The sequence below is a fragment of the Macaca nemestrina genome, chromosome 7 (assembly GCF_043159975.1).
Source record: "Macaca nemestrina isolate mMacNem1 chromosome 7, mMacNem.hap1, whole genome shotgun sequence".
NCBI lineage: Eukaryota > Metazoa > Chordata > Mammalia > Primates > Cercopithecidae > Macaca > Macaca nemestrina.
Genome location: NC_092131.1, coordinates 82,240,086 through 82,264,104, shown reverse-complemented (window position 1 = coordinate 82,264,104; position 24,019 = coordinate 82,240,086). Strand labels below are relative to the sequence as shown.

The 24,019-nt window shown below is 37.0% G+C and overlaps 1 long non-coding RNA gene across 1 annotated transcript in view; it reads right to left on the bottom strand.

Moving 5' to 3' along the window:
* Positions 1–24,019, bottom strand: part of LOC139364326 (uncharacterized) — a 317,275-nt gene that overhangs the window by 112,682 nt on the left and 180,574 nt on the right. The window contains exon 5 of the long non-coding RNA XR_011625979.1: positions 19,829–19,977. This is a non-coding gene — a long non-coding RNA (uncharacterized lncRNA). The remainder of the gene's footprint in view (positions 1–19,828; positions 19,978–24,019) is intronic.

Sequence of the window (24,019 nt, the reverse complement as noted above, 5' to 3'; positions counted from 1 at the left end):
TTGCACTGATGATATGAAATGCCTCTCCTTTCAGTATCAAAAGTTAAAGAGTAAAGTATATGGCAGATTGGAGAGTCAGCTAATACTCCCTGTAAGACAAAGACTGTGACATCACTCTATTTTGCAAAGCTGAACAAAGCAGGGATTTTTACAAGGTAGCATGAAAAATGTGGATTCTAAAAGTATCCATTACTTTAAAGACATCACATACCAGATGACTTTATGCCAGTCCTTTCCCATATCAGGCAGTTAATAATCAAAGAAGAACATGGTTAAACTCCTACCCCCATTAACACTATTACTACGTATGTGCACGCACACACACTTTTATGTCCAGTGGAAGCACTGACATATTGGTTTTTCTAAAATCTTGTTCCTCAAAACATTTCCAGATATTTTTATGTGGAAGACATGATTAGATGTTATTTTTCCTTGTTAATGGTGTCTGGATTTGGTTTGGGGCAGAGTATGCACATTCCTAGCCAATGAAACATGATTTGACTGAAGCCAATCATAACAGTTCTGTCCCTTTCAAAACTGCTAGGAATAATTATGTACAAAGTTCAATGAGACCCGAAAGGGAGTCTTCTCTGTAGGCTCCTGGGAAAACACCTTTCCAGTTTAAAGAAAGTAGACACCACAACAGGTGTTACCCCCCCTCCTCTTCCCTACATATTGCTTTCTAGACTTCTTCTAGCTGGAGCCTCTGCAGTTGCGTCTGAAAACGAGAGAAAGGTACAATGAGTTGAAGAGATACAGACCCTGACATCACTGAGCTGCTGAGCAATACCAGCCTTAGCTAATCTCTGCTGTTTGTAATATGTGGGAAAAATAAATTGTTTAAACTACAGTTAGCAAATGTTTGTTACTTGCAATCAAATCCATTTTTGACTGATACAAAATATATGGCACTATTTGATAACTGCCTACTATCTAGCTAGCATTAACAGGCATACAGTATTTTATTTTCAAAACCCCAAGGTAAAGATAGCTCACTTCAAATCCCAGGTTTACATATGGGAAAGCAGACATAGACCAAGTAAGAATATTGAGTTACTTTGGGTTACTCAGTTGGAACATGGCAGACACAGACTTGCAGATGTAGCTTATGTCATTCTTTTTTTTAGTCATTCGTTCACTTATTTGAAAGACTTTTAAGGACTTCTAAAGGCAGAAACATCTGTGTACCAGAAATATGAATATTAGTAATTAGTCTGTGCTCCTAAGGACTTCACAGTCTACTGAGTTCATAGTCTTTTAACTCTTAGTTCAGTTGTCTCTTAATTTTATCAGTCTGACTTTTTGTTCATTGCCATAGTTGTGTGAGCTATCTTTTTAAATCAAAGTGCAGGTGATCTCAAGGACATTTATCTAAACAAGAGATGTATCTTTTATTCACTGCTAGGACACGGAAATAAATTTCTAACATAGTTTCAAAGCCAGAATTTTCTAAACAGATCACCTTCCTTTTAATAAAGGCTAACCTGCTAATTTTTCACTTTAACACTTCACCTGGATGGCTATTGCACTGAGCTAGTGTGAGGCAGTCACAGGTCTAAAGCTCAAAAATCACATTGCATAATGACATATCATAGGTTATAATCCAAGAGAAGGACTGAACACAGAGGTAGAGGAATATAGGGCAAAAATATGCCACAAAATCCAGAAAGATGCTCGGCTCAAATGCTGATTTAAATAAAGGGTCAAAACATTGTACCAAATTCACAGAGGTCTGGAAAATAAGGATATGCTAATGAAAGTGCCTGTAATATGTAGAAAGAGCACATAAAATGAATTATGCCAAGAGTCAAAGGACTAATTATGATAAATATTTCAATCAATCAATAATTTAATCTATTGTCAAAGCAATTAACTAAAAATAGATTTTTGAGAATTATGTGCTTAGAAATATGCTAAGAGCTATAGAGAAGAACAGGACATAAAAGAATTATAAAACATTGCCTTTTTGGTCAATTAAGTTAGAGTTCAGTTGGAGATGCAAGTGGGGCAGCAATGCATATGGAAAAACTTAGACAACGTTCCAGTGGCATGGAATGCAATGCCAGGAGATAAGATGCAAAAAGATATTTCAGAACTGAAAAAGCATGATGTATGATGCAAAGAGTCTGGGATTGGAATCTGATGACTTGACTGAAGTTGCAGCTCTACAAACTTACAAACTTTATAGTCAAAAAGATCACTTTAACCCCTGCTTTTTGAGGAAGATATAATTTAAGAATGCAAAATAAGAAAATACATAAGACTTTTTGAATTGCTAAATATTAGATATACATTATATGTTATTTTCACTGGAGGCTAGAGGAAGAATGTTTTATAGAAAAAAGAAAAATCTAAAGGAAAAAAAAAGGGAGAGAGAGAGAAAAGATTTACATACCCCAGAAAGTGAGAGTAATGCTTCCTGAGAAAATCTGAGCAAAGATGAAGGATACGGACAGTAGTCCTGAGCTCTAATTTTAACTCTGTCCCTTAATAGCTCATTGAACCTCCTTTTCTCATCCACAAAACAGGAAGAAAACACTGTCTCTTCGGCATCTCCTATAGGTCTTGAGGATGAAATAAAATCATAAACATGAGATTGCTCTGCAAATTCATGTTCTTTTGGCTGTAAGGATTGCAGCCTGGCTGGAGCAAAGGCATTAGCTGGAGGTTAAATGAAATAAAAGGATGGTACAAAACCAGGTAACTATTTCTAGGTAAAGAAATGCTATGTTGTGTCCCTGCCATAAAGTGATATCAATATGAGAGCCTGAGTTGCCCAGCCTGAACCACAATCCAATGAAACTCAACTATTATGAATGGAAAAAGAATCCCCTAGCAATGAAAGTGAGATACATAGTTCAATGTCTTAAATTATGCAAATTACACAGGTCAAAAGAGAGATAAGCACAGTCTTAAATTATGCAAATTACACAGGTCAAAAGAGAGATAAGCACAGATACTGAACTTTTCCTGCTACCCAGTGACAGCTTTGCAATGGATCTACTGCCCCAAGTGCAGGCAATAAGAAGGTTCATTGTTCACACCTTCTAGAATGGACTAAAAGACTGTATGCTTTTTTCCATTCTCGATATGCTCCAGCAACTCTAAGCAATGTCAGTGATGAAATACTCCTTTGCAAAAAAGTATCTTGTTGGTCTCATTTCTAAATTACTGAGATTACTGTCGACTTTTAATAATATTCCAGTATGTGACCTTCAAATTAGCATTGTTCTTTAATAAAATCTATAGGTTCTTTAATAAATGTCATATTCTACATGAAATTTGAATTACCAGTTCATAAGATGTTTGTAATGACTCAACATCCTTTGAGTTTGCCTCTCCAAATGCTATTCTACATATTCCTGAATTTAAACACTAGATATACAATGATTGCACATGATTGTAAAAATAAAGAAAAATTACATGGGCTATTCAATTTTGTCATTCTAGGTGACTACTTGAAGTTCATGTTTAAAATTTCCAAGAATGAAACAATGGAAACTACACATCATTAAGAAGTGTCTATTTTGGGTCATACATGAAATACTTTATTGAATTTTCATAACTTTTTTCAAGTTGAAATTTTATTTTTAATTGTTCATTTTAAAAATAAAGGATAAATCAAATTAATGATTATCACTGATTATTAGAAGATCACTGCTAAAGATACCATTATACAGAAGGGAAGGATGTTAAAAATCAATCCACTCTGAGGATTAAACACTCCAAGTACACCAGAGAAGGAAAATTCAACAACCCCTAGGCACTGTTCTTTGAAAGAAGGTTAGTGCTTTGAGTGTACTACTGGCTGTGCCACTGGACAATCTGCACATTTTAATTCACCAGAGCTCTACACCAGGGCATGCCCTAAGAGGGGAAATGCATTCTCTGATACATTGCATTGCTCTGAGGCATATCTTCCCTCCGTCCACTTAAGACAAAATCTACGACATTGGAAAACCCTTCAACACCCCATTTACGCTGTGATCAGAAAACAGTGCAGTATTGAAAGATTGCTTTTGAGATATGATATAGAACTTATTTTGTTTGGAAGCTATAATTGTGAGGCTTCACCCAGAAATATAGGTGTAACTATGCTATCTAAGCTCAGAATCTCACTGTTGTCACACGTTGTTGTGGACAAGAACGCCTGGAATATTTGTTTAAAAATACAGATTCCTAAGGTGCAGCCCCAAGGATTCCAGTTTAGATCTGGGGTAAAGTCTGAAATCTGTGTTTTAAATGAGCATAGCAATGATGTCATCTAGGTGATTCTTGGGCCAAGCTTTAATAAATATTTAGAAACTGAAGTTCTCTGAAAAGTAGAATGATTTTTAGGATTTTTTTCTGTTGTCTATTAAGACTTTTAATTCAGCAAGTCAGCATTTTTGCACGAAGGAAAAACAAACATACAAATGCATAAATTACATATAAATGCATAAATTACATCTACCCCCGCCCCGCCACCCCCCCCCAGAAAATAAGAAGCCGGAACAAGCATGGTAGACAAGAAAAGTTTCTGTTGAGAGATATAATTTGGAGAAAAGCACCTGGAATAGTGACATGGTCTGAAAGTACCTTGGCAGATTCAAAGGAAGGACAGATCATTTTATTTGGAATTTATAGATTCTGGCCTTAAATTCCACTTCTAAGAGGTTTTAAAGTAGTTATAAACAAGAAATCTCATTTTTTTTTCCTTAAAAATCTTCTCAAATTTTACTTTTACTAGTAAGGATTTTTATATTTGGTCAACTATCTATCTATAAGGTTTCAGGAATAGATAACTCTGTCATTGACCTGATGGAGCTTTTAGACTAGTTGCAGACAGGGACAGCTAAGGGAGTAGAGGCCCACCCAGGACGGTGCTTTGCAGACATCAAGCACCCCAGATTTTTACCACCATGCATTGCTGGAGTTGCCTTTTGATAGTTCAGGCCTCCCTGTGGTTTAGCATGATGTGGGGAGGCCATATGTTTGTGTGTACACACATGATCATGCATGCTGGTAAGATGTACTAGACACATGTATCCCAAGGGGGTAACACCTCTCAAATAAAATAACGTTGCCATCTGAACTGAGGCCCTGAAGGAAGTATTTCCTAGTCAGATTGAATATAGAAGAGGATATGCCAGAAGAAGGATGAGCTGGGAGAGAAATTTTTTCTTATGCAGATATAAGTCCCACTTAGGTCCTGTAGCAGCTTCTCATTATTACCTACCTGGGCCTGGTGGAATGTAACAACCTGCCTCAACCGTTGGACAGACTTGTGAAAAATGTCTATTAGATAGCCTTTTCCTTCTTGTCACTTATCATTTTGCCACAATAGACAGACGATGCTGTTTCTGCCATGGGCCTCTCCCCGGCTTAGGCACCAGGAAAGCAAGGAGACCACCTTGTTCTTATAGTAAGTATAAGCCCCAAGGGTGATGTACACAACACACTGTATTCTTTAGAGTTGTTTCAAATGAAACAAAAATGTGTGTGTTGGTTAGTGGTTTTAAGACATTCCATTTCTGAAAACAGAGATAATAACAAGCAACCAAAGAAAGATTCCCTAAAGCAAATATTCTTTTTTTTTTTTCTTCCTTTAATAGAGCCCATTCTCCTCCTGAGGGAGCCCTTTCCTGCTCAGCTGTCTTTGAGCCTTCAGGGGAGTTTTCCTCCTGGTAATTCCTCAGAGCCTAATAGGTCTGTTCCTGGCCCACTGGGTTTTTCTGAGGGCTGATGTATTCCTCTCTTCTAGATTTATCCTCCTTCTCATTTGTTCCTCCCAACTCCAGTGGCCAGAAAAATCAGATTTGCTGGGAACATCTGGGATTCCAGAGAGCGCTGATGTGGGAAAAGGAAGGGCATTGTGATCTCACAGAAACCCTCCTCTGTAGAGTAAGTACAGGGTCACTCTGCCTTACCGCACTTACTGTCTCCCGGAAATTTCCTACCAACTTCACAGCAGCAGCTCCTGCCAAGTTACCAAATATGACAGTATTTCATTACTAAATTAAATAATCGATTCCTCCCAAACTCTAGTTTCTGAAGATTCTGACATTGATATTTCACTTTTACAAATTATTTGAGAAAAAGCATTTAAATTCTAAGCATACAAACATGACAAAAAGGACATAGCTACAAAATGGCCCTTCCCTGGGCACTACAGTCTGCCCCAGGTGCCCCCTCCTCATCCATTGAGGTGCGTAGAAAAGAGGCAGAAATTGCCCATAATCACGCTATGCCTTTCTACTGTACATCCAATATGTGCTGTCATTATTTCAGTTTTTGAAGCTTCATGGCAGCATTGCCAGTGAAGATAATAGGGCCTATTATTTTCAATGAGCTCCATCAGGAGGTTTCAATGGGGCTGCTATCACTCGAACAAAGACACATTGGGAAGCAACCCTGCTTTCTTGTCATCAAAATGGCTGTGAGTTTGTGTGAAGCTAAAGAACACCCCTTTTCCTTTTCAGCCCTGTTGGATTTGAAAGGGCCAAGAAAGGCAGTTTAGAAAGAAACAAGCCTGACTCCTTGACTGGTTAGATGTATAGATGAGCAGCTTTCGTTTTATAGAATCGATAAGTTCAGCAAAGTAAAGCCTGCCTACCATTGATTTCCTATTTACAGCCAGAAATATCTTTCTGGAAAAATATCTTCAGATAAAAACAATAGAAAAAGTAAACAAAAAACCGAAAATCCTGCCAGCAAAAAAGTCATTTAGTGCTGGTTATGTATAAGGCAAATTAAGTGATTCTTCACCATTTGTTGGCTCAGACTTGAAATCTCTTTTCTACCACCTTCTTGCCTAAACTTGAGTTTTTCCTTGTCTTTACATTCACAGCAACTAGGACTCCATCCCAAAGCTCCTTTCATCTGTGTATTACAGTGTCTTAATACTAACCTTTTCTGAGACCACCATGACAAGATTACTAGTTTTACCCTTCCTAATAGTGGGCAATTTCAAGATTGCTATAATGTATTTTTGTGAGTTTGTTAAGTAAAAAATAAAACTCAATAAAATATTTCAACTCTTGAATACTTATGTACACATTTATAAGTATGTTACACACTTATTTAATTCTCATAACAGCCCATGAGAGAGTGCCATCATTATCGCCATTCACAGAGGAGGATATCCTTGAGGTCTAGAAAGGTGACTTGTTGAAAGTCACTCAGAGAACAAGCACCAGAACAGGAGTTAAATTCTACAATCTTATTCTAAAGTCCATAAAACATATAGGCATTTTCAAAAATTCAGCTACTGTAGAGTTGTTTGAAATACCTATTTTACTTTTGCTTCCTGTATATTTCTTACCACCTCCCCACCTATTCCTTTTCCCTAAATTTCTCCATACATGTGGTTAGTAGAGTCTGGGTCCATTTCCTCATGTTTACCGGGGTAGAAAGCAGAAATAACTTCACAATTGCTGTCTCTAGTGTTTTTAAGTTTCTAAATTCCATTAGATGAATTACTTTAGATGTTTCTATGTCAAAAATATAAAAATGGAGGCAGTACATTTGAGAGGAGAAGAATAAAAGATGTTTGTGGATCTGCATGTTTTGTACAGAAATGAGCAGTGTCTCAGGAGAGCACTCCTGGCAGAAGGATTTTTGTTGTGTTCAAAAGCCCTGTGGATGCCATATCATAATTTGCAGACTGTCTAGTCTTCACTCCAATGAGGTCCATTCAAAACCAGAAGCCAAGGCTTCAACGGCTCTACCTTCACATCAGCTGCAGGGAAGCACTGACCTTCTCTGGCAGGCCCCAAACCCCACTAAGTTCCAGTGGATGTGGTGCCCTTCTGTGCCTGCTGACCTAGCTTAACCCTGTCCAATTTATCTCTACTCTGCAACATTAAAGAATGCCTGTAATCCCACGAGGAGAGATAATGGAAGAAGGGGTGGTACTGAATAGAGCCAACTTAAATTTCCCTGTACTGGGACAGTGGTTGGATACAGCTGTATTATACCAGGTTCATCTTCTGCTGTGTTTGAAATAAGTGCAATCAGGTTTTGACTCTAGGCAGGAAAGGATGCTACACAGCTAGTCTCACCACTTCAGTTGTCTCTCTAACAAATATAAAGTACTGCAAAGTTAACTGACTCTTAAAAATGGTATTATCTATGAAGAATGATTGGAAATGTTTGGAATGACCATGATAGGATAATGAAAGATCAAGGTTTCTCAATGCCACTTGACTTCTGGTTTACATGTGAGGCTAAAGGGCACAGACAGGAAAAAGTGTTTTATTGATCAGTGTGTACAATATGCATAGTTAATTCTGGATAAAGTTATATTTTTTTACTTATTATCTAATTCAAAGAAAGACATTTCAATATCTGAGTCTAGCAAAAATAACTTCCACAATGTATAAATATGCCCCAAATTACTTTGTACTTTTAACTAGCCTTATCCCCACTGGTATTCTAGTTACCATTTCATCCAGTAATTCTCATCTGCTTTTAAGAACCAATAATGCCTACATGTTTAAAAACTTATTTTTAGGAGAAAACATATTACAGTCCCCAAACTCATTTCATATCCAACAGTCAGGTTACTTCTGATGTCGACTTTTTGGGAAAATAGGTAAGTGCATAACAGCTTTACAGGTCGGAAGTCACTGACTTGTCCACAAGCCAGTAAGATGTCACAACCCTGGAGTCTGTGCTGTTATTCGTAGTTTAAGCATTTGTTATACCACTGGACTCTAAATTTCTTAACATTTAGAGTCTTTTTAACATTTTCTAAGCACAATTTAAACACAGTGCATGGAATATAGTGTGTGATTAATAAATGCTTCTTGATGAATGATCAAATATTCAGCTGAAGGCAAGCTAGACAACAGAGAGTATGAGTGAGATCCTAACTCATCTCCATTACCAGCCAGTTACATTAGTTTGTTGTAGTGGTAGGAGAAAATGATACTTAGTTAACAACTACTTATCCTGTTCTTTCTCAACAGTATTTTGTATAAATACTGTTTATGCCAGAATACCTGGCAGTATTCTAATTATTTTAAAAATATGATTATTTAATCCTCATAATGACCCCATGAGATATTGTTAATATTAGTATTATCTCCCTATTTTATAGATGAGGAAACTAAGGCATATGAGAAGATGATCTGCCCAAGGTCACATTATGAGCTTATCAACAAGAATTCTTAGGTGATTTTTCACAGAAATTATCATTATGTCATGTTATACTTGTACAGATAGTTTAGGTTGATGAAAAATTATGAGTGAACTGGTTAATTATCTATGATTGAAATTAAGTCTAAATATATCTGTTTTAGACAGATTCTCTACTTGTCAATAAATTTCTCTGCTGTAAAATAGCTTGGCTGGGATGAGGCTAGAGGGATTCCAGGTTAAGTGTTTTAGGTTACAGATTTAAGGTAAATGTTTATGAACCATGATTTGCTCTAGAAGTCTACATCAACAGCTTACTTAGATGTAGTTATTCATAAGTCACTCTCAATTACTAGCAACCTAAGTAAGCTGTATTAAAATATAATCTTCCAAGGCTTTTATCACACACCTGCCCACCTAATTCAGCCTGTCAATATATCAATGTATGTGGATAAAACTTTGCAAATCATATGTTAAAAGGTGGCACGACAACAGTTAATGCAAAAAGGATCTGGGCTTATTCGTTAGCCACACGTTCAATGATGCCAAGATTATGACAAAATGTTTAAAAGATAATGCCATTTTATAATAAACGATAGCTGTACAATGTCTGGTTAGGGGTGATGAGTCTATATTTGAAGTGTGGGTTTCAATTTAAGAGCCTATTTTTAAATCAGAAAAATGACAGATTTAGATTACTCACCAAAAGTATGTTAAGGAAGACAAGGATATTTCTAAATTGAAGCAATTAAAGGGGTGGGAGAGGTTTGGTCTGAAAAACGAAGTGATCTAGAAAGCTCAAAACTGTCTTCAAATATTTGAAAGAGCTTCTGTGGTGAGGGATAAATATTTTCACTTCAGATTCCTGCTTTTCTTTTCTGAAATACACATTCATCTCCCCATTACCACTGCCTCTGACCTAAAATGCCTCCTTATTGAAATAATTTTCTAATTAGTGTCTCCGCATCTCATATTTCTCCCACATAAACCCTTCAGAACACACCAGAATTATCTTTCCCAAACAAACCTTAGTGTGACATTTCTGGGCTTAAAAACCTCCCAATGGCTCCTTAATGCACACAGAGTAAGCGTGAACTCTCTCAGCCTTACTAGGTTTAAGACTAAAATTCACATTTATATCCTGATACATCTCTCCTGTCCCAGTCCCCTAACCATCAACCTTTCCTCAAGTCTATCCTTAGGTTTCTTAGAACAAATTACTCTGAAAGACTTTATACTTTCAAACCTGTATTCCTTTAAGCTATTATTTCTCTCTGTCAGCAATTCACCACCCCACATCCCACGTCCAACTGATGAGATTCTGTTCATCCTTTAGAATCAGCTAAAATATATCATCTCTTCTATGAACCCTACTCACCCACAGCAGTCAGAATTCAGGGCTTCTTCAGCATACCTGTCGCCCTTTGTACGTCATCACTAGATTATTGTTATTCCTGTGCAAGTCTTTCCACCTGACCAAACCTTCAACTTACAAAACTGATGTCTGCACAACCTATGACAAGTTTTAGGTCAAGATAATTAATTTTTCTTGAGTCAAGGAATGAGGATAACACATGGAAAGACAATACATGTGAGCTCAGTAAAATAATATAAATTACGATATTTATAGTAACAGCTACCATTTTGAACCACTTACAAGGTACAAGAACCAAGCAATACTACACACACACACACACCCCAGCTTGACCCACACAGCCCTAGGCAGTAGGTTATTTACATACAACAAATCTGACAGACCAGATGGCTTGCCCAAGGTCATACAACTAATAAATTATAAAACTGTGATTTGAAAACAAGTCTGTCTTACCCTACAATTCACTCCCCAAATGACACACAAAACTGCCTCTTTAAACCTCCTAAGAATGGGAAGTATCCAGTTGATTCTGTGGCTTCCTCATGAGGTTTGTTTCTGACAGCTGAAAGTGAGTGTTTCTCAGACATAATTTAGAATGATCACTCTTTGGAAGACTGGACTCTACACAGATATGGCACTGAAGGAGGCATGGCTTAGAAGGGGCACTACCCAGCCACCATCTCACATAATCTCCCTCAGAACCTTCCTAGACACTTTGAATATTTACATTATTTGAATAAAACTATTGTGCAGGCTTACATAGGAGATACTGTAGGTTCAGCTTAGACCACTGCAATAAAAAGAATATTGCAATTAACTGAGTCATAGAAGCTTTTTGGTATTACAGCATATATAAAAGTTATGTTTACACTATTGTGGAGTCTATTAAGTGTGCAAAAATATCGTGTCTAAAAATGCATACATCTTAATTTTAAAATACTTTATTGCTAAAAATGCAAATGATCATCGGAGCCTTCAGTAAGTCACAGTCTTTTTGCTGGTGGAGTGTCTTGCTTCAGTGTTGATGACAGCTGACTGATCCGGGTGGTGACTGCTGAAAGTTGGGGTGGCTGCAGCAGTTTCTTAAAATAAGGTAACAGAGTTTGCAGCATTAACTGACTATTCCTTTCAGAAAAGATTTCTCTGTAGCATGCAATGCTATTTGATAGCATTTACCCACAGTAGAACTTCTTTCAAACGTAGAGTCAATCATCTCAAACCCTGCTGTTAATCAGCTAAATATATGTAATATTCTAAATCCTTTGTTTCATTTCAATAATTTTACAGCACCTTCAGCAGGAAAACTTCATCTCAAGAAATCGCTTTGCTCATCCATAGGAGGCAACTCCTCATGCATTCAAGTTTGATCATGAGATTGCAGCAATTCAGTCACATTCTCAGGTTTCATTTCTAATTCCACTTCTCACCATTTCTACAACATCTGCAGCTCCTTCCTCTACTGAAGTCTTAAATCCCTCAAAGTCATCCATGAGGGTTAGAATTAACTTCTTCCCAACCCCTGTTAATGTTGATATTTTCACTTTCTCCCATGAATCACAAATGTTCTTAATGACATCTACAGCTCTTTCCAGAAGGTTTTTTTTTTTAATTTACTTTGCCCAGATCCATCAGAGGTATCACTATCTAAGGCAATTATAGCCTTACAAAATATGTGTCTTAAATAATAAGAAACATCCATTCTGCACCCCATGGATCAGTTATTTTTCTTTCAAGTCTTATTATTTAAGAAATATGTTGTTTAAAGCTATAGCTTCCTTAGATAGTAAAAACATTAATCTCTTTGTACATCTCCATCAATGCTCTTGGGTGACCCATTGTACTGTCAATGAGCAGTAATATTTTGAAAGAAATCTTTTCTTTTGAGTAATAGGTGTCAATTGTGGGCTTAAAATATTCAGTAAACCATGTTATAAACAGATTTGCTGTCATCCAGGTTTTGTTGTTCCATTTGTAGAGGACAGACAGAGTAGATTCAGAATCATTCTTAAGGGCCTTAGGATTTTCAGAATGGTTAATGAATGATGGCTTCAACTTAAAGTCACCAGCTACATTAGCCTCTGACAAGTGAGTCAGCTTGCCTTTGAAGCTTTGAAGCCAAGCACCAACTTCTCTTCTCTAGCTATGGATGTCTTAGATGGCATCAATAAAAGGCTATTGTGACTACAATGAAAATCTTTTGTTACAGCTTACATTTTTATATTACGGAGACAGTTTCTTTCCTGAAACCTCATGAACCAACCTCTGCTCACTTCAAAATTTATTTTGCAGCTTCTTGACCTCTCTCAGCCTTCACAGAATTGAAGAGTTAGGGCCTTGACCTGGTCAGACATCGGCAGTTGGAAATTTTGTGGCTGGTTTTTCTATCTGGACCACTAAAACTTTCTCCACTGAAAGTTATTTCTCCGCTGAAACTTATTTCAGCAATAAGGCTGTTTCACTTTCTTATCATTTATGTGTTCACTGGAATAGCACTTTATTTCAAAGAATTTTCCTTTGCATTCATTACTTAGGTAATTTCTTAGAGCAAGAGGCCTAGCTTTCGGTCTATCTCAGCTTTCAACATGCCTTCCTTCCTTACTATGCTTAATCATTTCTAGCTTTTGATTTAAAGTGCAAGAAATACGAGTCTTCCTTTCACTTGAACACTTAGAAGCCATTGTAGGATTATTAATTGGCCTAATTTCAATATCATATGTCAGGGAATAGGGAGGCCCAAAGACAGGGAGAGAGATGGGGAAGTGGCCAGTTGTTGGAACAGTCAGAACACACACAACATTTATCCATTAAGTTCATCTTCTTTATGGGTGTGGTTTGTTGTGTTCCAAAACAACTATAATAACAACATCAAAGATCACTGATTACAGATAATCATAGCAGATGTAATAATAAAGAAAAAGTTCAAATTATTGCAATAATTACCAAATGTGACAGACACAGAGTGAGCATGTGCTGTTGGAAAAATGGCAGCGCTAATAAAATTGCTCGATGCAGGGTTGCCACAAACATTCAATTTGTAAAAGATGCAATATCTGTAAAGTGCAAAAAAGCAAAGGGCAATCAAATGAGGTGGCCTTGCCCATACCTGTAAATGATCAGAGTCTCCAGACACATACTCTACCTCCGTTTGCCCTCTTACAAGATGAATGCCCCAAGCTCCTCCTGTTGAGAAATTTGGGAGCTGCTACTGACTACACAGGTCCTAAGGAAGCCTTCACATCTAGCGTGCATTGAAAAACAATCTCAATAGGAAGGGCAGAGATGTAGAGAGTATTAATTTTTAGATCCTCTGCTTTATGTTCATTATGTACATTCTATGTCACTCTCTTCTCACCCTCCACAGAGAGCTTTCTTTCTAGATCTGCCATGGACTTCTTTAAGTTATTAGGACCAGAGGCTTTTGCTTGTATCTTGACTATTTAAAAGCTTAAGAAACATTCTGAAGTCGTTTACTAAACTCTTGCTCTCCATTTATTTATCTCCCTACCAGGGGATATAAGCAAGGAGAAGTTTAATGCATTTATCTTTCCTCTCTGATCACATCTTGCCATCTGTGGCACAGCCAAGAGGACCATAGAGGACTGCATCTGTAATGATTTTGCTTTAATATTCTGGATGCTACTATATATACCAAATAGACTTATGAGGCAACTGAAGCCTGGGGTCTAGATGGGTAAATTCAGCTCAGTTACCTTGCTTTAGATGACTTGCCTGAAGTAGAACGTACTAAAGTTGCAGGTTTGTACGTGACATCTTTTAAAATAGCTCTATATGTGCAGCCGGCTCTGTTCAAAAAATGGAACGTCAAAGGTGACTCAGCCTAGCTGAGGAAAGAAGTTTAATTCAGACCATAATTTGCTTTCCTTTATTTGCACACTGCAGTTCTGGGGAATAAAAGCCATTATGGAATCAAAGGACAATTTGCTTTTTGTTGTTGTTGTTGTTCTGCACTGAATTTTTAAAGGCTTCTTTTTTTTTTTTTTTTTTTAAAGAACATGAACAGATGAATGATACCAGATTCAGTGCAGCTTAAAACTAAGTACCTTGAGCTCTTTTCCATGATAAACAGAAACCAATCTTGGCTCTCTGCCCCCCAGTGCAGTGCTGCTGCATGTACTCAGTGAGACAGATTCTCTTCCTTCTCTGGGGGAAGGAAGTCCAGTCAGACATGGGCAATGATTCTCAGAGAAATGAGAATCTTAAAAGATATTCAATTATAAATGTTTCAGTATTCTCCCTCCCTTCTCTCCTCCAAAGCTAAATCTCTTGCTGCCTTTTACTTCTCTCTCTCCAAACTTTTAAGGGCAATTTTGAGTCTATCAGAGAAGTCCCTGAACCTTTCTATGCATCCTGTGAAGTGGGAAGAGTATCATTGGGATGGTGATATCAGGGGAACATATATCTAAACCAAAAGGAAAATAAAAGAGATGACTTAATAGATTGAGGGAGACAGCAAAGATTCAAGAGCTGTATGAAATGTGATCTTTTTTTTTTTTTTTTTTGAGACAGTCTCACTCCGTAGCCCAGGCTGGAGTGCAGTGGTGCGATCTCGGCTCACTGCAACCTCCGTCTCCCGGATTCAGGTGATTCTCCTGCCTCTGTCTCCTGAGTAGCTGGGATTACAGGTGTGCACCACCATGCCCAGCTAATTTTTGTATTTTTAGGAGAGAAGGGGGTTTCACCATGTTGGTCAGGCTGGTCTCGAACTCCTGACCTCATGATCCACCCGCTTTGGCCTCCCAAAGTGCTGGGATTACAGGAGTGAGCCACCACGCCCGGCCTGAAATTTGCTTTTTAAAGATTTTTGTTGTCGAAAATGGATTATAAAGCATGGACCCATTGGCTTTGGAGGCAGTGGCAGAGTGTGAGGATACTGATATGAATTATCTATTAAATCCTTTAGACCTTCTGCAAGAAATGTCAGTAAAAGATGAGGTTGCTTTTAATTACTTTTTGATTGTTAGTCTACTTCTCTGAATGTGACACTGCACAGAGAATAGACAATGTCAGTTCCCATTTTATTATAGAAATTAAAGAAGAAACTAAGTCTAAACTAGGAGGAAGAAAGCAAGTCTCTACGGTATTTCTTGAATCAAAGATGCTGCATGTATCTCTAAAAAACCTGCGAAACCTTGACCATGGAGGAGTTCCCAAGGAGAATGCTGACCTGGAACATGGCGAGGGCCTTGGAAAACTTCTATGTACCAAGCACTTATCTTTACAACATCAGGAGTCTCTCCTGGCCACTGGGTAGCAGGATTCATCACTACCATTAAGAGATCCCTTGCTGTAGTCAGGAACAAAAGATAAGAACAATTAATGATACATCAGGCATCTACCAAGGTCCCAGCACTGGGGTAAAGATATGCACAGTGTAAAGTCCTTACAGCTGCAACCACTCAGGAAGCTTACAACCTGGCTAAGGAGTCATGCTTACACACAGGGCACAGCTGTGGACTAGAAAGTGCTGGAAGAGTCAGGAAAGACACATTCAGTGCACATCTTAGGAATGGCTTCTTACCTACCCCTAAACCAGTCTCGAAGTATGTCTCAGAGCAGAAGTTGCAATTGCTTGGGAGTCACCCATCACTCTGGGTTGGGGTTGCTGGCCTGTCAGAAGTGTAGACTGACTTCCCTGTTCCTGGTCAGGGTCCTATATTTTCACTCTGCTCTGAGCACTGAAAATTATTTAGTTGGCTCTGATGATGGGTAATGTTCATATAAGAAAAATGGAGGAAGAGAGAGGATTGCAGGCAGCGAAAATTCATGGGACTTGGCATGGTAAGAAGAGGAATTACTTCTTCTCTTTGTATTTACAAAGATTCATAAGTGCTCTCAGCTCAAGATAAGAGATCATAAAAACATAATTGTTTCCTATGTAATTACACTGTTGATTGACTCTCCAGAAACTACTTGTGATTATTTTCACCCTTGCATCATTCTACCATAAATGCTGGAAAGAGCAAAACCTCAATTTCTCATTCTACCTTTCTGCCAGGATTAGGCTTGTGACAGTTGTGGCCAACAAGATATCATTAGTAGTCCCTGAGGTTTGCTTTACCTCCCAAATCAAAAAGCAAAATTCACTATTAAGGCTTAGTCCACCCTTCTTCTTGCCAAAAATGCTGATATACGTGTTCCTCTCCCCTGAGACAGGAAACATAAGGGCCCAGGAATGGATAATAAAGATAGAACTGAGAGAAGGAAACAACTTTAGTTCCTGATGACATCACTGAACCACCATGACAGTTCTGAGTTTCTTCGAACTTCCTGCTTTGTGAGACAAATAAAACTTTAAGTCACAGTAATATTTGTTATTTGCCACCTAGTGAATTTATAATAGAAACTCAACAGGAATGCCACTTATTCCCTTGCTCAGGTCAATGAGTTATCATCCCACAGGGGTAAATCTAGTTCTTTAGGTTCCCATGGCTCCTTCTGCAGCCCACAGGGTCTCCCTGAAATTAGAGCATAGCTTCCGCTTTTCACAGGAGATACATAACACTCAAAGTCCATATTGATTGCCAGATGTTTCCAAAGGTACGTCCCACAGTCTATGAAATTATAAAATTATACTTAGCCCCAAATGGGCCCTAGATTCTTTCAAAGTCAAGCTTATATTTTAAGCTAATAGAAAAAGACATACCATATATTATTAATTTTCACAGTAAATAGGGTGATAGACCATGGAATAAATATATTAATTTATGACTGAATCTATGTGATTTTAAAACAGCTGGTTTATAAATACCAAAATTATTCAAGCTACTCTCGATTAATACAAGTAAAAATCAACTTAAATATTTCCTAAATTCTCTCTACATATAGTCAAATATATATATTGTCAAAGCAGTTTAGAATATTTTGACCATATTGAATATATTAATACCCAAAAGTTCCTATTTTTATCTGTATTTCTTACCTATTTCAGATATTTTTGAAATATATTTCTGTATTATGAGATGTTGTGATGTTTAATCATAATTTTTTCTTGGGTGGCAGGGGACAACTGGTCTCAGGATAAATTCAGCTCACTTGGGATGCAAATTTTGTATCTTGAGCCACTACTTAAGAACATCCATTGTTTATTTACCAAGAATTTTGTAGGTCAGCTATTGCAGGATTGGTTTAGCAGCTCAGTGATGAGATAAAGGACACTGGCTCTTTCCATTGCTCGGATCCTCTATCCTGCTTGTGTTCACCATCATCCTTATGTTTGTCACCTCGTGGTCACATTATGGCTGCCACAGCTCCAGGCATACCATCTTTACCTAATAGTATCCAAACAGGAAGAGGAGAGGAGAGCCAAAAAAGACATGCTACTTATTCAATCCTCTTTCACTAGAGAGGATTAGTTTCTAGATGCCCTCAACTTCCTCTTTAGGAAATCATACCAGAATAATCTCTGCAAAGGGTAGGACGACACAAGAAGTGTCATTATTGGTCTAGACTAATCATAATACACCCCTTGGATTAGCTACATTGCCATATAGATTCTGCTAGCAAGGAAAACATGTTCAAGGCCAACCAGATAGCCAGTTACAAAGCTATAGGACCAGCAATGGGTCCTTCATTCCCTGATCATTGGAATGTTACTATCCTCTACCATATTCTTATATCTTCACCAGAAGTTAAATGTCAATAATAAATTGTTATATAAGCCTGTAATCTATATTTATAATGAGATTGTATTCACCTTAACTATAGCAACTCTAAAGATTTTAGATAGCTATCAGAATGCAAAGCCATATAATAAATGGCATATTTTCATTTATTTGTTTATTCAATAAAACTTAATAGTTACTATATGCAAAACTTTGTCTAAGTATTTAATATTTATCAGGAGAAAATTAGATGAAGAGTCTTGTCCCTAATGTACTAGTTGGGGGAACAAATAATAAATAATAAACGTTAATGAGTATTAAGTCCCTCTCTGTGGGAGGATTACACTTTCTACATTTCTTACCTCTAGCTTGGTCATATTATTTGCTTTAGTTAATGAAATGTCAGTGGAAGTTATGGATGCCACTTCCAAGAAGCAGCTTCTGCTGTTTTCTATGAGGAGAAAGGCAATTCAGCCTGGAATACTCAGAATGAAGACGACACTGAAGTCAAGTCCATGGAAATAAAATATTTTTGTAAGTGATTGAGGTCATTTGTTACCATAACATGATAAAGTAAGCTGGTTAATACTGTAAATTATATAGAGAGAGTATATAGACACTAAGTATTGTGAAAAGAAAATCAGTTGTGCAAAATATGGAGGAGAGTAGTAATGTAGGGTTATGTTTAGGTAGCAGCATTAAATAGGACAGTCACAGTAGACCTCACTGAGGAGATGAGATTTGAATTTGCATTCTGGAAAAAATGTGAGGAAACTGTTTTCAAGAGACTATCTGAGGAAGGACTATTCCAGGTAGAAGGGCTAGCTGGAGGAAAGACCCTCAGATGAGAAGATGCTTACAATATTTGGGGGGATATCAAGAAGTTTTCTGTGGCTGTAGCAAGTAAGAAAGGAGAGAGTAGAAGTGGAATTATAGGTTTATGGAGTGGGGCTTTAGGGTTCATGAGAAAGACTTTAGCCATCACTCTGAGCTAAATGGGGAGTCATGGCAGGGTTTCCAGCAGAGTAACAGAATAGTACCACAGTGACACTAAAATGTGTCACTTTGGCTGCTGTGTTAATAGACTACTGTTGAAGGGTAAACATGCAGCAAAGACACCAGTTGAAAAACCATGGCAAGACTCCAGGCTAGATATGATGGTCACTTGACCAAATAGGCAGCCGAGGAGGTCGTAAGGTATAGTAAGATTCTGGATCTGTGTTGAATACAGAGAAAATAGTATGTATGTGGATTGGGTGTAGGGTGAAGTAAAAGAAGGCTCCATGCCTCTCTGACAGAATGAAAGTAATTCTCTCTCTAGTCCTGAGGAGCAGCATTCAGCACTGTCATTCCTGCTCACGGCTTGGTGTGACAGCCAGTTGTTTCCATTAGGCTTGTGAGATACAAAATGCCACCAGATCACTAGTTAGAAGTGTCCATGACCACAGTGGTTTGTGGGTATTAGAAACTGTCTAAACATGTATAGATGAGAACCTTAGCATTCTTGCTATAGTGATTTCCTTATGGATCATACTACCACATGTCATGTATGGTGAGGCATAAATCTAAACTCTTTCATTATTTTGCACTGCTTTGCGATAGCTTGTGATAAACTTCTTTGGCCTCACTAACCTAAAACAAAAACAAATTCATGTTTAACCAAAAAAAAACCGAATTTTCATTCCTCAAAGTTGATAAATATGGAACTTACTCATTTACCATCCTCTGTGCAGGTCATCACGGTACCACAGGTCAAATGAAAACCAGCACACAAAAATATAATGAAGAACATCAGCATCTGCTTCAAGTCAGTTGTTACTTGAGAAAGACTGTTACCAAAAAATAATTTAATATGTTGACCTGCAAAATATAGTTTTAAATATCACCAGATGAAGAATGACTTTTCCTTCAGATCAATGTTCATTATTTTAAATTACTTTTGTTCAGTTTCTAATTCAAGTTTTCTTCTAGTCCATTAGTTGAGGAACTTTTTGAATAATTAAGTGATGCTGGTGTTATATGAGTGTCATCAGATTCTTCAAATAGAAAAATCAGTTAACTGAGTAATGGTTTGATTATTTTACTCATCCAGTTCAAAGTAAAGCTTTTTAATTGTCATAATTTTGATGGTAAAATTATTTGAATGCTATTATTTCACATGCCCTTCGGTTAAGTACAACAATAAAGACTGTTTTATAATAAAAATGTGAATGCAGATTTTGTAGGACACAGTATCATGATGACAAGAACAATGTCCTCACACATTAAGGTCCATGTGAAGTAGAAATATATTTGGAATTGATTATGGAACACATGTAATTCAGACTTGAGTTCCATTTTGAGGTGATAGTCTAAAAATCAAAATGGACATTGTCAAAATTGGCAGTTTTTATACATACACAGAAAAAGTAAGCTACAAAGCTGATATTTAATTTTAAAAAAATAAAAAATATTTTAGTAAGTCAGTTCATGCCACATTTGATCCTTTGAAAAACTACTTAGTGGTTTACGATAGCAAACTTTTGTAAGCAAGTCCTCTAAGTTTTGAGTGATTTTGGTTCGAAATTACTTGGAAATTTTTAATGTAAGTATTTAAGGATTGGAGAAAAAAGCCAAACCAAACTAACAACAAAAAAAATCCAACTTCTAAAGATTGATTTTAATGAATTGTAGTTAATTTTTTAAAAATAAAGCCTAAAGCCACAAAAAAGATGTCACATTCATCTGTATGAAAGAATGAATAACAAAACAAAATAAGTGATTATAGGTCAAATGAAGATTTCATTTTGAAATTTGAAAACTTCAACCATAATATCCCAATTGTGGAAATTTTTTTCATGGAACTCTTATTTTAATTGAATATGTGCATATTTTGTGCCAGTGGAATGAAATTGCAAAGTCCTATGATTTTGCAGCATCTAAATTTTATGAAACACTGAAACTTATGTGTAGAAAAAATTATTTTGCAATTATTTTGTAAAAATATTTATCAAAGAAAGGTCCTCTTTGACAGAGGCAAAAACAAAGAATGTAGCATATTTGAGATACACCATATATACTTTAATAAAATATATACTTTAATAAAAAATAGAAGTGAGATCTCCTTCACTTAGAATTTTCTCTGATTTTCCTAAGTATTGTGGTACTTACAGTATTTTTCTCATTTAAAAATATAGCATAAGAAGAATCCACTGAATATATCAGCAATTCAAAATTATAGTTTCATATTTTTAATATAAGAATATGTGTTAATTTTATAAATCTATTGTTGAAAAAAGTTTTGAATAAAATCTTTTCTAGATCCCTAATAAAGTCAAATAATCTGTTGGAAAAATCTCTATTTCAAAAATTATTATTATTTCAATTATTTTCACCTCCTTTGCCTCTCCCAAATGTGTCCCAGTTTGGATTACAAATTATGTGGTCACTTTAGTCAAAGGTGACATTAAGGATTTTGCCAGAATGAAATGGGTGGATCTGTCATTAGTTATGATGGGGAAGCTGGTGGATGGAGTCGTTTCATCATTGGAAAGAAGAGGGGTTCTGTTTTAGATATGCAATTTGGATGTCCATGTAGAGATAAGTCAGCATTCAGCTATACAAGTCTAGGCCTAATAAGGATATATGGACAGAAGATGCAATTTTGAGAGTCACTGTCACATATATTTTTTTTCCCCCAGTGGATTGCCCAATACAGATGTAGATTCATCCCATCCCAATTCACCTGTACATTTGTGATGTGACTTTGCCCCTCCTCCCATTAAGAGGTGAATTTTCATTAGCCTTGGACCTGTTTTGACCAACAGATTGTGGCAGAAGGGATGTTATGACTTCTGAGGGTAAGTCTACGTAGGCCTTTCAGCTTTTCCTTTCACAGTCTTAGAACACTGCACTGAAATGCCATGTAAGGAATCCACCTGACATCTAGGAAGGTGAGAGACAATGAGGAGGAAAACCAAGGTAACCTAGCTGGCAGGCAGCATCCACAGCCAAACCTGTGTGTGAGACCAGTTTGGACTTTCTGCCTGCCTTCCTACTAAATGCAGCTAAACAAGTGATCCAGGTGACACCAGGAGAGGAACCACCAAGTCAATTCACAGAAACACTAAAATAAAAGTTGTTGTTTTACACTGCCAAGTTTTGGAATAGTTAGTTACACAGCAATAGAAAACTGAAAGAGTATGTAAGCAATGAAATTGATTACAATGATTTAAAAGAGATGAACCAGGAAAGGATGAAGATCAATGACTAAGCTCTGGCCCATTCCAATATGAATATTATAGCAAATATCTGTATTATATTAGTATATATCATATCTACACTATATGAAAGCATAACTAAATCATTGGGAAAAAATATTTGTAGTTAAGAATAGCCATGGGAGTTATCCTCTGTTATCACAAAACTGTTAAGCTGATGTGATGATTTACAGTGGAAATGTAATCCTGTGTTTACCTATATGAGGCTTACAAATCCAAATATAGGATTAGAATTGTGAATATGGATTGCCCATGTTTGCAAAAAGGCAAACATGAAAGTTTTATTGAATTAATACACACATACATATCAAAAATTTTCTGATGGCTAAATAGTGGTATGTGTGTGCATGAGTATGAGCATGTGTTCATGTTGCCTACAAGCACTCTAGTGGGTAGCGAAGGATATAATGACAAAGATGTGGCTTTATGCCATTATGAAGTGTTTGATTTAGTGAGAGATACAGATAATTGAATTGGCAATTACAATGCAAAGGGAAGTAAAACTTGCTGTGGGAGGACATAGAACACCTTAACCTTAGATTTGTGAGAGGACCTACGTCAGAGAAGTTTCGGAATAAAATAATGTCTCAAGGTAGTCTTGGAGAATACACAAATGCTAACTAGCCAGCCAGAGTCACAAGATGTGAAATCCTGAAGATGAGAGAAAGAAATAGAGCATGTATCTTCTAAGAACTCCAAGAAGCTGTGGTATATTGTGTATGTGTTGGGGAGAGGTATAGGCATAGGAATACTGTGGAAGATATGGCTAGAAGTGGGAAACAAAAACCAGGCTACACTAAGCTGTGTTGTCAATTCAGACTCCATCCTAAGGTTTAAAGTTAGGGTTTCAGTGTAGCGGTAGGAGCAGAAACTAGAATACAGTCGATTGAGAAATGTTTAGAAGAATAGGCACAAAGGTGGTCAACAATTTCAAAGTCTGTGTCTATCAAACAGTGGTGATAAAGAGAGGAGTGGCCAGTGAGAATGTCATATCAAGAAGAGGATTTCTTTTTAGAAGTTAGGCAACACATGGACATGTTTAGTACTGATGGAAAGGAAACCCCACGTAATGGGAGAGTTAAAGATACAGGAAAAGGAATTCTCTTCATTCATAAAATGAGAATGCCGAAAAGGTGAGAAGGACAGAGATCTGGAGCACAGGTAGAGAGATTGCATTAGGCAATTAGTTAATATCCTAAAATGAGAGGGAGAGAAAGGAAGATAAGTATGGGCAAATAAGCTGCTTTGGTTGCATGAAGTTGAGAAAGTTATATTAATAGGCGTCTATTTTCTCCTTGAAGTAGGAGGGTAGGACATATGCTGAGGGGTAAGAAGCAAACTGGCAGGAACAGAGGTTTAGGAAGAAGGGAGAAGGTTGGAAATAGCTGTTGCAAAGAATGAGGGTGAGGACTAATTAGGAAACAATAGCAGTCCAGTTGAGGTTAGATACCACAAATTTAAAGTAGAGTCATTCTGCTAGGTGCCTCATCAGTGATCAGCATTAGGGTATAAGTCAAAGAAAACAGGAAGTTAAGTTTAGTTAAATTAGCTTTTTCCAGGTGGATTTTTTAAAGGGTGATGGAGTCATATAACAAGCATGCTTTCCATATAAGGCAGATTAAGATAAAAGCCACATGAGTGAT